Source organism: Cucumis melo, chromosome 5 (genome assembly GCF_025177605.1).
Source record: "Cucumis melo cultivar AY chromosome 5, USDA_Cmelo_AY_1.0, whole genome shotgun sequence".
Taxonomy (NCBI): domain Eukaryota; kingdom Viridiplantae; phylum Streptophyta; class Magnoliopsida; order Cucurbitales; family Cucurbitaceae; genus Cucumis; species Cucumis melo.
The window spans coordinates 9,290,270-9,307,725 of record NC_066861.1 but is presented as its reverse complement, the minus strand read 5'-3'; positions in this window follow the sequence as shown (position 1 = coordinate 9,307,725).

Here is a 17,456-nt window from a genome sequence, read left to right as displayed (position 1 = left end):
AAAATTAATCTAGGAAACATTTGAAAAAATAAACAACAAAATATTTCTAAGTAAATATAATATAAGCGTTAAATATTTTAATTATTTTAAAAAATCATTTAATATTTATTTGCAGATTTAATTTTTTAATTTTTTTGTGTTTATAATTTTGTTTTAGAAATATGCATTAATATCAACATTTTATTTGTTTTTCTATGGAGATTTTTGTAAAATTGCGATCTTAGTACTTTTATTAGTATCAACATTTTAAACTTTGATAATAATTGATATTTTATTCATAGATTAAAATTTACTTATTTAAATTTGAACTTTATATAGTTTATTTATAGTATGTATATGATTTTTTCCGATATACTATTAGAAAAGAGGTACATGCTAATTCGAAACCTCTAGTACGGAAAAAGCGTCAAAGAGTAGAAGAAGTTGATTTACAAGACAAATTTTAACACTTCATGTATGAGATCAAGTTTAAAAGAAGTCTCTATGATGTTTGTGTGTACTATAGAGAAACAAAAGGAAATGACTTTATATATCTTTTACACTATGTAGATGATATATACCTTCCACGCTATATGATAACTTTTGTGTATAAAATATGAAGTAGAATTGTGATAAAAGTGAGATAATGCGTAATAAATTCCATTGAAAGATGAACTATGCAATCTAAGAGCTACAAAAGACAAACACCTGTTTATCACGAATTTTCTTGTCTTATTGTAGGATTTCATAGAAAAAAGATAAAGTAAAATGAAAAAGTTATTTTAAGCGATTGAAACTGGTTCACGTCAACCAGCCAGACGATGTGATAGATACCATGCGATTTAAATTGCTAGATGAAAAATAAGTTATTGAGAATGTCAGCTAAGTACCAAGCGACATTCATAACGATGCCAATCAAAAGTAGTTCAACGTTCCAATGTCTTAGCGCATCAAAGGGTTTTATTTTGAAGTCAAAGTCATGGACAATTGCGCTCCTCAAACCCTTATAAAAAGACAACTTGATCATTTTGCGTACATGATGTAGATTGTGAAAGATTTGGAGAAAATAGATTTTGGAGCTCATCTTCTCTAAAAACTCTGCCAATTTGCCACTGTCATCCTTTACTGTAGTGGAAGCTTAAAGTATTAGAGTAGAAAGGAGACTATCAAATCTCATTCCCTTAACTTTGTAATATAAATTATGGAGCCAAGGAATGTAAAAGATTGCATTATGAGGCTCGGCGCATCTCTTCATCTTGTCATTGATATATCTTCTTTTTATTTCATCTGTACTACAAACTCCATGGTTGAAAGGTTCAAAGCTTTTAATGTCGATGCAATATACCTTCATTATCATTCTCTCATTTCTTTACCTTATCACGTACTTCAGTTTCCCATGCCATGATTGAATATAAAGTAGAATGTTTCTTTAAAAAAATCATATAGTTGCAAAATCTAGTTCGTTTAATCAAAGCTATAATTAACGTCTAATTCTATTCGAGAGAATGAATTACGTATTATAAGTAAACCACTCGAGAGAACAAGTAACTAAGAACTCATTAAATAAGTGTAGTAGTGATTTTAGAAATAAAATAATTTGAGGTTTACACACTTTATCATACATATCAGAAATGCAAGACTTGTTAGTATGGCGTTGATGTATTGACTTATGTAATTAAGTTAGCTATAATTTTTTTAATGGATATTCTTTAACTTCAATATATGTTAGGTTAAATGTTTAGTGGATCGATGGAATGTTTTCTTTTATCTATGTCTTTGAATCATTATCAATCTTTCATGAAAATAGTTTGATGTTGAAAGAAAAATATTTTGATCTTAGCTTCCGGACCTAAACATATATAGTTAAAGTTAATTCCATGAATTGATTACTTTGAATTCTTATTACTTGTCAAGTTTAGTTTACTTGGATTTTTTCCCTAATTGCATTATGTTCACCGTTAAAATTGTTAATGATTCTAAAATACATAATGAACTCTAAACTATATAGTGAACCCTAAAATACATAGTGAACTAAACAGGATAATTAAATTGAGTTTAGTCAATAAAATTTTAGGAGACCGACATTTTTAGTTGAATTAAATGTTTGACCATCAACTTCACAAACCTGCCAACCACTACAAAGAACCAACTCTGAGAATAATCATTATAGGTGACATCCTTCGACTTATCTCATGTGGTTGACTCAAGCAACAAACTACTGTAGATGATATACTTGTTGGGTTTTACATCTTAAAACTCATAATTTTTGAATTCTAAATTTATTATATTATTCAATAAAAATGTTGTTGAAGTATTGTTAAGAGATTTACTTATGATAAAACTCAGAATCCAATAAATAAGATTCTTTGATTAAAGTATGAATACTTGAACTTTATGAATAGACATAAACATGGATCAAGTTAGAGTAATAGTTTAAATGGTCTATAGTATAGGAAAAAGGTTGGATGCCCTATTTTGAGGACATTATGGATGCAGCTCACTTTATAGTTAGTGCAAGCAATGTGATCCCAAAATATTCATGTAGAAACATATGAGTAGAGGCATCCTATGCGTGTGTAAGGTTGATCACAAGTGAAGTGAACTATATACACGAAGTTGATCATTAAGTGTAGTATAAGGTGTTAAGATAGATTGATGATAAGTCTTAGGAAGCATTTGTGAGATTGGTTCTGTTGGCCACATGCCAAGCCAGGCATATGTGGTTGAGATTAAGCCATTGAGGTTAATGTTAAGACTACAAGGTCTTGTATATCTTGCATATAAGTTACTTATTAAGCTTTGTTATTACCGTTGTTTTTTCTTTGCTTTGTCTATTAATCCCCCTCCCCCAAGTGGCAAGAGTTCCAAACGTCCCATTATTGTTGTTGTCTGCATATGTTGCTTGAAGAATAGAGGTCTAAACACATAGTATAACCTATTTGTAGACTGTAGGTAGTTGTGAAGTTCTTAAGTTAAAGCTATCGCGTACAAATGTTGTAAATGTTGTTGAGATGTGTGGTTTACTAAATAAAGCTAAGTTTGAGTTAACTACCTTGTGAGTCCGTCACATAACATGTTAGTTTAATTAAGACGCACATGATTAAGCTTCAATTGGACGCAGAGCTAATTGAGTGTTGAGAGTTAAAGGTTTATCTAAGCTTCAGATGTCACCCCAACCCAGGATATTAGCAGTCCTTTTGCCTAAGTCACATCTCATCTTGGACTTGTGAGGCAAAATCTTGGAGAAGGTGCAGCACAGTCTGACGACTATACTTTTAACAATCATCTTCAAAGACCACCTTCAATGTCTAACTCCACACAACTACCACATTTGATAACCAACTTTGACAATCGCCTCAATCGCCTTCATTGTCCAACTCTATCATTCATCTCCAACAACCAACTCAACAAATCATATATTCAAATATTATTAGTTCATGTGTTGTTTAATAGTCATTTTATATGGTAGTTGTACCCTCGTGATTTTTTTTTGTTTCACCCAAAAGACTTCGTACGATTGGTGATAGTTGTTTCCCTTGAACACTCATGATCATCCCTTTATCTAGCTTGAGGCTTTTATCGAATTCCCAACACCAATATACATGCATAATAAACTCTAACCTACAATTTGACATAAAACTCCATTAATTAGAAAGGTCACACAAATTTATGAAATGGTTGCTAAAAAATATTGAAAAGGATCATCCAAAAAAAAAAAACCAAAAACTCTTTCCTAAAAATCTGAACAATGCATGTTTACATCCTAAAAGAAAATAAAAAGCAATAAAAAAAAGAGAATTTGAGTAAAATGATTGAAAAGCATCTAAAAATAGTCACAAGAATAGAAAATTATTTAGGTTATGAAAATCATAATATAACCTAACTTCCAATTTTAATTGAAGGACTTAAATAAAAACTTCCCAACTCAAACAAATTGTCTACGTACCTCATAACATATACATATAATACAAGATTGAGTACGGAGACGTATAACCTAGGCCTACGAAGATTCATGCGTGAGCATGAAATTTTGGAATCTCTTTTGTTCAAAAATGAACAAAAAAAAAATGTTAACTAATAAGTAAATAAATAATAATAATAATAGTAATAAAGTGTAGTTTTTAGTAGTTAAATATTATTTAATTAGACTCTGAGATCAATCATCAACACAAAACATTTTAATAATACAATTTAGATGAACTATATGTTGACCTTTCACATCAATTTAATTATTTTATATTATATAATGTGTAGCCATCCACAAATATTTAATTGATATTTTATTTCTTTAAGAAAGATCACTTGTATTTTATTTCTTACTATACCATAAATTATTATTTTATTGCTTTCAGAATATTTCAAATTGTTTCAGCGTACCAATCACAATAGACTAATTAAAATTTTTATTTGAGGAACGCTGATTCCCTAAATAATTTGGCATTTTTTTCCGTATGTGAAAATTTCTATCTTTTTTTTTTTTTTTTTAATTAGCCAAATTAAAAACTAATTGAGCATTTTAAACAAAGAAATAAAATTCAACGGTCCAAAATCGAACACATTCATGTTCAACAGATCTGCCAATAGAAAATCTAGAGGGACTTGTCTATTGCAATATCTAGCCTAAAACTCTTAGTTTGTAATTTAATATCATATTCTCAATAAAGTTGTTATTGAGGAATTATTAGTGAAACTAAATACTATAGTCTTGAATCCAATGAACTACGGTCCCAATGCTATCTTGAGTAAACTTGAACTTTATGTAGAGACATAACATGGATCAAGTTCGAGTATATAGCTTAAACAATCTATAGTATATGTATAAGGTTGACACCTTTATTATGGGGACTAGCCCGTTTTATAGTTAGTACAAACGATATGATTTTGAATCGTTTATGTGGAGACATGAAAGTGGGAACATCTTATATGTAAAGAGTTTACATAAGACTATAACCATAAAGTAGTAACTTTTACGTTTATAAAATTGTTGAAAATTGACTATTACAATTATTATTGATGACCTAAATAACTTAATCTTAATCCTGAGCTAACTATGAACTCATGTTCACACAGGATTATCCTTAGATCTGCATAGGTGCAGGCCAATAGCGCTTGGCCCAATAAGCCTTCAATTTCAAAGGTAAGGCTAGGTGGATAGCTAGAGAAATAGAATGTAAGATGGAATTCACTCCTTCCCATTATAGGGTTATTAGATAGGTTGTTCTTTGAACAAGGGGTCTCACCCTCGGAACAATACAGATTTATCGTCTGTGAATAGACACTATTTGAATGAAGTGTTAACCCAAGCATTGGGTACAAAAGAGCACAATGGTCGTGTGCGTGGGGTTGGTGGATATGTTAATCCGACAACATACTTTCATTTAGTTAAGAAAACATCAAAAGATGAGGCGAACATTCTACTTGAGAATGAAGAACTCCGAAGGCGAGTTAGTGAATTAGAGATACAAATTCACTCAAACTTGTCTACACACCATTGTCTGCACATGGGAGTTGTTCAAGGCCAATAATGTTAGAGGGGATTGAAAAGAAGAGTAAGTTTGAAGTTGAAGAGAAGAGTAAGAGAATAGAAGTGGAATCGATGGACAAATCAAAAGAGAATGAAAAGAAAGGGAAGGAGGTGGTGCAGATCAATGAAGCAGAGTTTGACGTCTTCAAGGTATGTAATCCACTATTAAACTGGAATGTCTAATATGTACGTCTTACTGAATGTGGATGTTCTTGAATTAGGAGAGAAACTTAATAAAAATGCCTATGAAAAGAGAAGTTGTATGTGAGTCGACATCAACTTTGCCAATAGCGTTAAAGTCGATTCTCAGATACGTTGAGAATGTAATGGAGAAAGATTTCAGCATCATTTTTCCACAACCTGCTGACATTTTTTGTATTAGTCGAAAGAGTTTTGTTCTTCGAGAGGATATCATTGATCTTTGTAACATGAACGAAGTCAAAAGGTTTACATTGGTGGTCTATATGATGTAAGTCAATTTCGTTTCTTTGCATCTAAATTTATGTATCTGTTTATATATTTTGTAGGTACTTGTATTCATCTGTTCTTAGTTCGAAAGAAAATGTGTAGTATGTCTTTGTAGATTCGTCCCTCATCTCTTTTAGAAACACACAAGAATCTCAAATTCGAAACTTGTGTAGTAGATTGATGGTGTCAAAAGCAAACCAAGTAGTTCTTGCTCCCTTTAATCCTGGGTAAGTTCAGTTAGTTTATCAATTGCATTGACAATAAAATAGTACTTATATTTTCGTATAATTAAAGTCATTGGGTACTGCTTGCAATAAATGTGTATGAGGATACAGTGTTTTACCTTGACTCACTAAGGGCGACATCCAAATCAACTACAAGATATGTAACGGTCGACACGTAAGTTAATCTTCTGTATCATGTAGTACTGTTAATTCTAATGCATGTACAATATTCTAAAGCATGTACAATCTTATCTTGGCAAAACAGAGCAATAGCAATGTTTCACTCGCAAAAGAACATTAATAAAAGCAGGAAACAAACTTTATGGCGAACAGTAAAGGCAAGTATAAATATTTAAATTCATTGTATTTTGTAGACTAATAGCAATTAAGATTAGTCTGTTATTCTAATTTGTTGTTTCTATAGTGTCCACTACAAGTCGGTAGCATCGAGTGTGGATACTATTTCATGAAGTTTATGAGAGAAATTGTAAAGAGGGGAAGCATCGTTATCTCAGATTCGGTATGTTATATATCAAACTATTTCTTTTGTAGGTATAATGATTTTCATGAATACTATTTCATTTATTTTGCATGTTTATAGATTAATACAAGAAAACCATACTTACAGGCTGAGTTAGATGAGGTACGGATTGAGTTGGTTGATTTTTTGGGTTTTACATATGATCTACGACTTATTTATGATTCTGATGCAGGAAATATTTTTGTGGCTGGTTTTTCGAATTGTTCATATGGAGGGGGTTGATTGGTATACTTTTGAGACTTTGTTGTTGTTTAGAGTTTAGGTGAAATGTTCATATTGGGGGGGTAGGGGGGGTTTCCATTTTGAACTTTATGTATAGAGATAATATACTTTTAGGCTAAGTTAGTTAATTAGAGGATGTTGAGTTGAATTCTTGAAAATTTGATGGAATTGTTTATATTGGTTTTGTAAATGATGAATATTTGCAAAGTTTTGGAAATGATATGGTGAAAGGTTTTATATTTGATGAATGCAAATTCATATTCGGAAGCTCGAAAATAATGGAAATTGTCAAAGTTGTTGACTTTTGACATTCCAAGTCAAAATCTAACTTTGACTTGAATTGTGAAACGACCATTTTACCTTTTGACTAAGTTAGTGAAAAAATCCAACATTTTGTTGAATAATCCCACTAACTCTTAGTGGGTTATGTGGAGGCTCATGGTGATGAAACCAAGCTCGCTAACAATTAATGGAATGTGAGGTGTTTGGCTTTTGTAAGTTTGGACGACATGCAATAGTAGCATGTAATTAGTCTATTTAAAGATTACATTTCAATTGGGAAAACACTTTTGACACTTTTTATGTTTACTTACACTACAAGAAGTGGGGCTACTCTCAACGCATAAAAATGTTGGAAAATGTGTAAAATACATCGAGAAATAAGTTTCAGACTTCGCAAGAGACGTTAGGAAGAGAGTTGAAAGAAATGCGTTGGGAGAAAGGTACCCGATGCGTCACTAACACGACGTCGAAAGTATATGTCTCCGGATGATGGCACTTCTGATGTTCGTGCGTTCGAGATAATTTATCCCCCACGTCCACATGTTCGACGTCTACATGCATAAAAAAAAAATAACTATCCTTGATGCAATATCGGGAACCATGTTCTCGATGTTTCTTGGGTGCGTTGGAATACAAACCATATTCCCGACGTTGTGCTGCATTGAAAAATCTTTTAAATATATATTTTTTATTTTTTTCTGAAATATTTTTTATTCAATTATAATATTCGTATTCGTTTTTTGTTCTAGTACGATTTATGAAGTATTAAATTTCAAAAAAAATTCACAATTAATTAGTAAACACCGATATAAAAGTGAACAAAAATTTAAATATGATTACGAAATTAAAAATAGTAAATGTTCATAATACAACAAAGTTTAAAAATTTCAACAAAATTCATAATACAAATAAAAAATAGTAAATGTTCCAAAAAAAGTACATAGAAATCCATACAAAATAATGTATGTCTCCTAACGAGCCTTGTACGCCATTCTACACCGCAGGACCTACAATGATAGAAATCTGCCTAAGTTTAGTACATATGTGTATCATTACTGGATAATGTGATCTCAAGAACTTAAGAATAATGAAATCATATATATGTACCACAAAGTTAGGGATCATGTGGTGGTCCTTGCTGTGCTTGAGTCATGTCTTCTACAAGCTTCCTCATTTGTTCCACTTGTGAAGCTAACATATCTTGTCTTCTTTTCTATTCTTCAATCGCTCGCTTAGTTTTATCAAGCTCAACCCGTAATTGGAACTCTACCATCGATTGCGTCGAGGTCGTGGCACTGCTCGCATTGGCCGTCTTGTGGGACTTGGGCTTGGGTCCCCAACCAAGATCTTTTGAGTAGCATGGTCATCTACCCAACACAGTCTCGCATATCTCGTCCCCAGAGAGTGGCTGAGAACCCCTTTGGGGTAGGTTGGGATTGAAGTTCCAGCATTTGATTCTGCAACAAATTTAGAAATTAAGTTAGTAAGTCACAATTAAATTAAAGAGGACAAAGAAGGGCCGAAGTATTGCTTGGATTGTTGGAATTTATGTCCTAAAACTCGTAGTTTGTAATCATATTCTATTCAACAAAGTCGTTATTGAGAAATTAAATACTATAATCTTAAATCCAACAAACTAAGATCCCAATGCTATTTTTAAGTAAACTTGAACTTTATGTAAAGACATAAACATAGATTAAGTTCAAGTAAATAGCCTAAATAGTCTATAGTATATGAATAAAGGTTAGACGCCTTATTCAGAGATATTATGGATGTGACCTGCTTTGTAGTTAATACAAACGATATAATCTTGAATCGTTCATGTAGAGACATGAAAGTGGGGGCATCTTATGTAAGAAGTTTACATAAGACAGAACCATGAAATAGTCACTTTTACGTTATAATGCTGTTTATTGTTTAAAACTGACTATCTCAATTATCGATGACCTAGGTAACTTAATCTTAATCCTGAGCTAACTATGAACTCCTGTTCACACGAGATTATCCTTAGATCTGCATAGATGAGGACAACTCATTAGCGTTGACCCAATAAGCCTCCTATTTCAGGGGTAAGATCGAGTGGATAGTTGAGAACACAGGGTGCAAGATGGAATTCACTCCTACCCGCTTTAGGATTAGTAGATAGGTTGTTCCCTTAAGAATTGAATCCAAGTCTTGAACAAAGGGACCCTACCCTCTCATTGGCCCGAGAGAGATTCAGTTTATAGGTTAAATCTTAAAACCAATTGTTCAATAGTGGATCAGTGAGATTTAAGGAGAAAGATGTAGTTTTAGGGGTAAAACGATACTTTTCGACCTAGCCAAATTTATGAACAACCTGTGAAGGATTAATTTACTATTCGTGGTTATATCAAATGTTTATTAGCTTGGTATAAAATAATTTAGCCAATTAATCTCGAATCCTTGGACTCCATGATTTATAGGTTCACTAGGTTTCCCTGCTAGTTCATATGGAATAATCTTAGAACACTTTGATGGATTGAGTCGAATTGTTTGGAATAGGAGAGGAGAGAGAAACCAACAAGTATATGTGATATAGCCTTCGATTTTTAGATTCTAATAGAGCTTTATGCTTAAATGGGATTTAAATATTAAAGATATGAATGTGGATTCATACTCGGAAGCTTGAAAAAGATGAAAATAGTCAAAATGTTGACTTTTGACTTTTGACTTTTGAAAAGTCAAACTTTGACCGGCAATATATTCAAATGTAATTTGAATCTTGAGAAAATAAATGCAGATTCATGCTTGGAAGATCAAAATTAGTCAATATGGACAAAATTGTAAAAAGTCAAAATGTTGACTTTGACCAAATAACAGTTTTATCCTTTGACCAACGTTAGTGGAAAAATCCAACATTTAGTTGGATAAACCCACTAACTATAGTGGGCTAGGTGTTAGCACACTATTAAGACATTAAGCCCATGAATGGTTAGTGGGTTATGTGTTGTTGGCTCATGCGTTTGCATGCACATGCAACCTTGCATGTGAATTTTCTATAAATCGTGCTCTTGGGGCCTTAAGGTCGAGGCTTGGCATTTTTTCTAAAGAAAAAATTGAGCTGCTGTTTTTTATAAAATTAAAAAAAAAAATAAAAACCCAATCCTTATTTCCATATTTATTTTCCATCTTCTTTATCTCTCTCAGTTTCCTTCATCCAACGGATCCCACAACCCGGTTCTGTGTCCGGAGGATAGTAGGTCAACCCTAGTAGTGGTTCAAGCATCAATCGGAGCTTCGAACGTAAGTTTTTTCTTAAAAAATCCTATATTTAATCTTATTTTGGTTTAGGGTTTATTGTTAATTAATTGCAATTATGGTAGAATTTCGGTCTTTCTTCTATTCTGCTCGTTTAATCTCTATCATGGATAACTTACATGCACATTCTCTGGGGCCTGCAATACAATAGTCCTGTCTCGAACGTGTGTTTCTAGAACAACTCCATACAGTCGATCGATTCACCTTTTTGCTCAGCGAGCTAGTGCTGTCGTTGTAGAAACGATTTCGACCAATTGTTATGATTATAAGCCTGCTTCTGTCTAGCAGCCTTGTTGGTTTGTGATTGCTCCTGCATGAAAACAATTATATTGTTTATTTTTTATACATATTAAAAGTTGAAAATAAAATTAACCTTACAAAACGTATCGTTGCTCACTTGGAATGCACAACTCATGTAATTATCACAAAGGTAGTGCCAATCATCCATACATCCCACCAATATGTGTGGTGTGTTGCCACGTGCCTCCTCAAGGTCGCTGTACTTTTTTGAAGTGCTTGTGACAGTCGCCCCTGAACTCTTTAAAGGTACTGAGCACTTGATGCTCAATGAAGCTATTCATTCCTTGATCGTTGAAATCAAGCATGAAAAAAATGCTACACATTACAAAAAATAATACATTATCTTGGTTCACTTAAATATGTTTCAAAGGAAAACATAAATATGTAGTGGACGTACCTGTATGTTGCCATTGATGACCTCGATGTATTCTCTGCCTATGTTCACCCACTTAAGGCAGCATACCAGAAATGTCTTTCTTTCACACATGCCTATCACCTGACTGAAGAGAACAACGTGTGGCAAAATAGGCTTCTCCGTGCTACGGACGATCGACATCAGAGCTCTCATTGTCGTGAACGTAGCGCTATTCCAACTCCAAGAGTCGAGACTACCCACATCTCCTAGGAGTCGGAGTCGGAGATGGTTAAGCAGTACCTGCTGAATAAATTAAAACAACAAGTTAATGTGTGAAAAAAGTTCAAATAATTATGAGTTAACGTACCATTACACTCACCCGAATTTTCGTCCACCGAGGACGACCCTCCCACAGGGTTATTTAGATCCTCAAAAAACTTGAGGAACATCGTATCTGTGTCATCAAAACCGCTCGAGAATGACGACATAATGCCTATGGACATAGAAAACAAGCATTCGATAAGCAAATACGAACACATAATCAAATTCAAAATATAAACTAAATAATTATGTGGTTACGTGATTCGTCATTATCATTCGTCGTCGCTTGTTTCATCACTATCATTTGTCGTTGCTTGTTTCGCTTTCATGTGACAATTGTTCAACATCATTGTCTATAAAGTCATCAATGACATGACGCACAATCGATCTTTCAATGAATGTGGGATCAATGTCAATCCTACACAGAGTGTCATCCTCAATGTGTTCATCCACTCGATGGCCAACAACGATTTTGAGTACATTCAGTTGTTCATTCTCAACATCGTCCACTTCGGGCACATCCCATATACGCTTATTACGGACCACTTGGAAAATTTTCCAATTACTACCATTTTTTGGATCATTTAAGTAAAATAATTGATGTGCCTACATCGCAAGAATTACTGGTTCCTCGGTGAACAAAAAACGGGATGTGTTGATAGCTTTGTATCCTAATTCCACATGTGTCATTTAACTTTTTTTGATGTCTGTGTCATACCACCGATACTTAAATAGCCAAACACTTCTTCCAATCGGATATTAAACGTGTAACACTTCGTCCAAAACACTGTATAAATTATTGTCGCCATGTCCACTTGCATGCTTTCATCAATTACCATCACTCCACTGTTTTTTATAGTGCATTGAGAATCACGCTCTGACGTGTGAAATCTCAGTTTACCTAGAATGCATCCATTATAACAATGAACGTCAAATGATGGTCCCATCACAAGTGAGAAGAAATTATGAGTAAGATTTTCAGTCTCATGCTATTCTATAACCTGAAATCCATGTGACAATGATTATATACATTCACGTGCAAATATGTTAGTACATACATGTCATACGTGCACGCTATAAACCTAATTTTGAAACCATTCAGGAAATGATCCCCGTTGATGTTTTTTGTACAAAATAATAGCGTTTTGAGCCTACCGATGTATTAGCCTTAAATGTTTTCTGACGAGGATGATTATGAGTTTAATTTGTATAACAACAATGTATAACAAATACTGAACAACTATACCTAAGAAATACGAATAAGAAATGCCTACTTGCGATACTCTGATATTTCGTCTACTTGCGATACTTCGATATTTCGTCTACATTGTTGAGGATGTATCAATAGAAGATGCATTTCTCTTCCTATGATAGAGTACGAAGACTTGATGCATCTAATGGTCGTACTTTCTATTTGAAAATTTCAAACTCACCAATCACCTCGTCCTCTGGAATGGTATCATCATTTTGGTCATCTCTAGTGAATTGAGTCTCAATACCACTTAGGTAACGCGAACAAAAGATGCTCAATTCATTCATCACATATGCTTTTGTAATATACCTCTCGAGACGTGATTTATTCTGAACATGCTCGATTCATTCATCACATATAACTGTAAGAATCTGAACCAATAACCTTGATTTCATATGGTAAGTGAACGGCAAGGTGTACTATAACGCTGAAGAAGGCAGGTGGAAATATTCTTTCCAACTTACAAAGTATGATTATGATATCTGCTTGCAATTTGTGCAACTCATTTACTCTTATGGTTCTAGCGCACAAGTCACAAAAAAATTACATAGTTCAGTAATAGCAGTGTATACGTTTTTGGAAAGAATGCTCGAATACCAATAGGTAACAGTCGATGTAATAGAACATGAAAATCGTGCATTTTGAGACTTGATATTATCTCCTCTCCTTCATTCACACATCGCGATATATTGGAAACAAATCCATCAAAAAATTTAACTTATTTCAAGAACTTGCAAAACTCAACTCGCTTGCTGCTAGTCAATGTGTAGCTTGCATGTGACTTGACCAATCGATTACCAACTTCTATAAGGTGTAAATCCTTTCATATCTTCAGATATTGTAGGTCCAACTGAATATTTGTGGTATCCTTGGTTTTTCCTTCGATATTCAACAACTTACCAACCAAATTGTCACAAAAAATCTTCTCAATATGCATTACGTCAAGTTTATGACGTAACAGTCATCTCTACTAGTAAGGAAGTTTGAAAAAAATACTTCTCTTTGTCCAATTAAGAGCTCTCTTTCTTTTCTTATCCTTTACTGAAGGATGTTTACTCATAATTGGAAACTCCAACTGATCTAGTTGTTCTAAGATTTCATGCCCATTCATTACCATAGGAGGAGGCCTACGCTCTACCTTTCCATCATCTATCCTACTCTTACGCCACACGTGGTTTTCTGGAAGATAGTATCTTGTTCTATATCTACTCCAATATTCCTCGACATTTCATCCTCCAAACGACCTTCCTCTGTTTCCTCTTCCTGTTCAATCGGGGCTTGTAAATCATTCAGCATACCAAACATATCATCTTCTTTATGAAAGTGGCTACTACTAGTTCCTTCCTCAAAGCTTTTTGTACCTCTAAAGCTAACCAACTCTCCATGCTACACCCATTCTGGATTGTAGGGGGATATTTCAATAGTAAGTAGATATCGTTCTACACCCTCCAATGAGTTCCAATTTGAGTTCATATAGCTCTTGCAAGGACACCTTATTTGTCTGTAGGCATCAACGTGAAACTTGACAACTTCTAAAAATTGGGCCACTCCCTCTCTATACTCAATAGAAAACTTATTTCTAAGTTTAGTTTCATCTAACTCTTGTCCATCGTTAAAGCTCCTAAAACATAAATAGGTTTGATTAGAAGTATATTCCTCCTTTCACATCCTAAACTTACTCCCCTGAATAAACAATCTCCCAAACTTTTCACTAAAACTAACTTCAAACTACAGAGGCTATCATAACAGCAGAATAGTCACCACAACCTAATTAGCCACAAACAACTTCAATCTTCGCATACTATCCACCCCCTTCCAACAATGCTACCTTACAAGTTACCGTACTACCACATCTTCAAACCCTTAGAAATACAAACACATTCAAAAAAAAAAATACCATAACTGCAGGATAGCTGTCCCAAATCAACAACAATGTTATTTAAAACTAATAAAAAATAAACAATTAAAATTGAACTAAAGGCTACCATAACTGCAAGATAACCAAAACGTATCTCAATAGAAATTACAAAATTTTTAAAATAATAATAGCCCCCGCCCCCTCCCCCTCCCCTCAAATTTTTAATTCAAACCTCCCCATCTAAAGTTCAATTCAATCCCCCCTTTAAAATTCCAATTCAACTCCTACCTTTAAAATTTCATCCTCTAATTGTTTAAATTCAACCCCCTCCCCCCTAATTTTCAACCCATCCTCTTCTTATATTCAATTAAATCCACCCCACCCTTTTAAAAATTCCAATTAAACCCCCTTCCCCTTCAAAATTCCAATTCAACCCCCTCCTCCCTAATTCTTAACCCATTCCATTCAAATATTTAATTAAACACCCTTCCCCCTCAAATTTTCAAATTTTCAACTCAAAATTTAAATTCCCCAACCCAATTTCTCAAATAACCCCCTTCAAATTTTTAACTCACATTCCAATATTCAATATTCAATATTCAATATTCAATCTAAAACTAAAACTAACTTCAATATTCTATCTAAAACTAATTTCAAAAAAAAAAAAAAAAAAACTATAAACATAAACTAACCTAAGCTAACTTCAAAACTTTACAAGAAATGGTTTGAAACTTTCCAAGAACGGGCGGTGTAGCGGTGAGGGCAAGGCACAGTGGGCGGAGAATACTTCTTCTTCTCCTCTCATTCGCTTCGAATTTCAGTTTTGTCTTTCACATAACTAAAACGAATATATAGGAAAACTCCCGATGCACCACGAAGACGTCGAGAATGGTTATACCAGTTTTCGACGTTATTAGTAATTCGTCGAGAATAGTCAGAAATATTCCCAACAAATCACTGATGGCATCGGGAACAGGTATAACCATTCTCGACGAATCACTAAGCCTCATGCATGGCGTTGGGAACCTTGCTCTGTCATAATTAATGTTCAAGTTTTATCTGATGCCCCATGCAAGCCGTAAGGAACTATGTTACCTATTTCTGATGCCAGACGAGAACCGTCAGAAATAGGTATCCCCATTCCCGACGCCATGCATGAGACATCGAAAAACGTTATATATTTATTTTAATTATGAATTATTCCCGACGCCCTGGACCCAAACGTCGAGAATAGCTTCTTTTGTCCCGATGCCCTTATGAATCATCGAGACAAGGTATTATTAAATAATGTTTTCATCGTGTCGCGACGTATGCAAAACGATGTTAGGAATAGGCGTTTGTCCCGACATACCCTTTTCCAACACCATTTTGTGCGTCAGGAACCCCCCACCCCCATTTTTTTTGTTGTGTTACAAAATTTCTTCACTAAAGATAATTCTCTCCCAACTCTCAAACCTACCTCAATCCTCTAATTTGATCCATTCATCTTTCCCTCTTAAATCCTTCACTCATTGTACCCCACAACTTGGTTCTAGGTTTGGAGAATAGTGGGTTAAGACTAGTAATGGTCCTATTCGAGTTTGTGAGAAGAATACGAGCATTCAGGAGCTACAAAGGTAAGTTTCCATTTAAACCCTAATTTAGTTTAATTACGGTGTTTAATGCATGTTAATTTCTAATAGGATTAGATGCAATTAAGATAAAATTGATCCAATTTTTGTTGCACATGTCTATCGTATCCATCATTGTCATCATATTATCAGAAGGCATCAAACACAATGGGCCGGACCAAGTTGAGTCAAAGCTCATGCTGCCATTTTTGAACTATTCTTCCCAAACTAACCTTTAGATCCTTTAATCATTGACGAGAATGATTGGTGAGTCTCTAATTAATTTCTTTTTAAAGCTTTATTGTGAGTATGGCCGCTGGGGTTTACTATTTACAATATTTAAGACTTCTTAAATTTATATGAATTACTGTACTTTGAAAATCCATTATGCAATTAAATGATAAATAAAGTGGAAAATGGTAGGACTCTAGTTTATATTTTTTGATTAAATTAATCAAATTCACGAAAGCAACTTTTCTTTATAGATAGAACAATCCTGATTAATGTTCATTAAAAAAATATTTCGAAAGTATAGTATAAAAGAATGAGTGAAGAAAATCAATTTTGATCATAAAGCGGTTGGCCGTATTTGTTTACACCTTAAACTTAAATATATGCAACAAAATTTTACCTTAAATTTAGTTTCGGTTAATTTTTCACTAGTTATAACAAACAAGGATGTAATAATCTATATAAACTTAATAGTTTCGATATGATATAATAATTTTGCTCAAAATTAAGTTTGATTGTGCACAAATAACCATTAACCATTGATTGATTTTTCTTGGAATTCATAGATTTCAATGTAAACAATTAGTTGTAATTTTTTCTTAGACAACTTTTTTTTTAAGCAATAAATAAACAAAAGTAAGTTTTAAAGAATTGCATCTAACTCTTTAGGCTTCATTATCTATCCATTTGATGTTTAGTTTTTTTTTAAATTAACATAAGTGACATATTATGACAGCTCATTTCATCCCAAATTGAAAGGAGAGAAGAAAAAAATATCATAAAATGTCAAAATGCCCGTTTCGGATTTTACTTATCCATGATAGTTATTTGTTGTCATAAAATGTAAAGGCATTACAAAATTATTAAAATATTTTTTATTCAAATTTATTAAAATAAAATTTATTTTAAATTAATTAAAATACATTTTAGGGAAATACAAAGAAACCTCTCCATCTCTCCCTTTCTTTCGAATGTCGTCGTTTGCTCCCTGAACGCCGCCACTTCCTTTG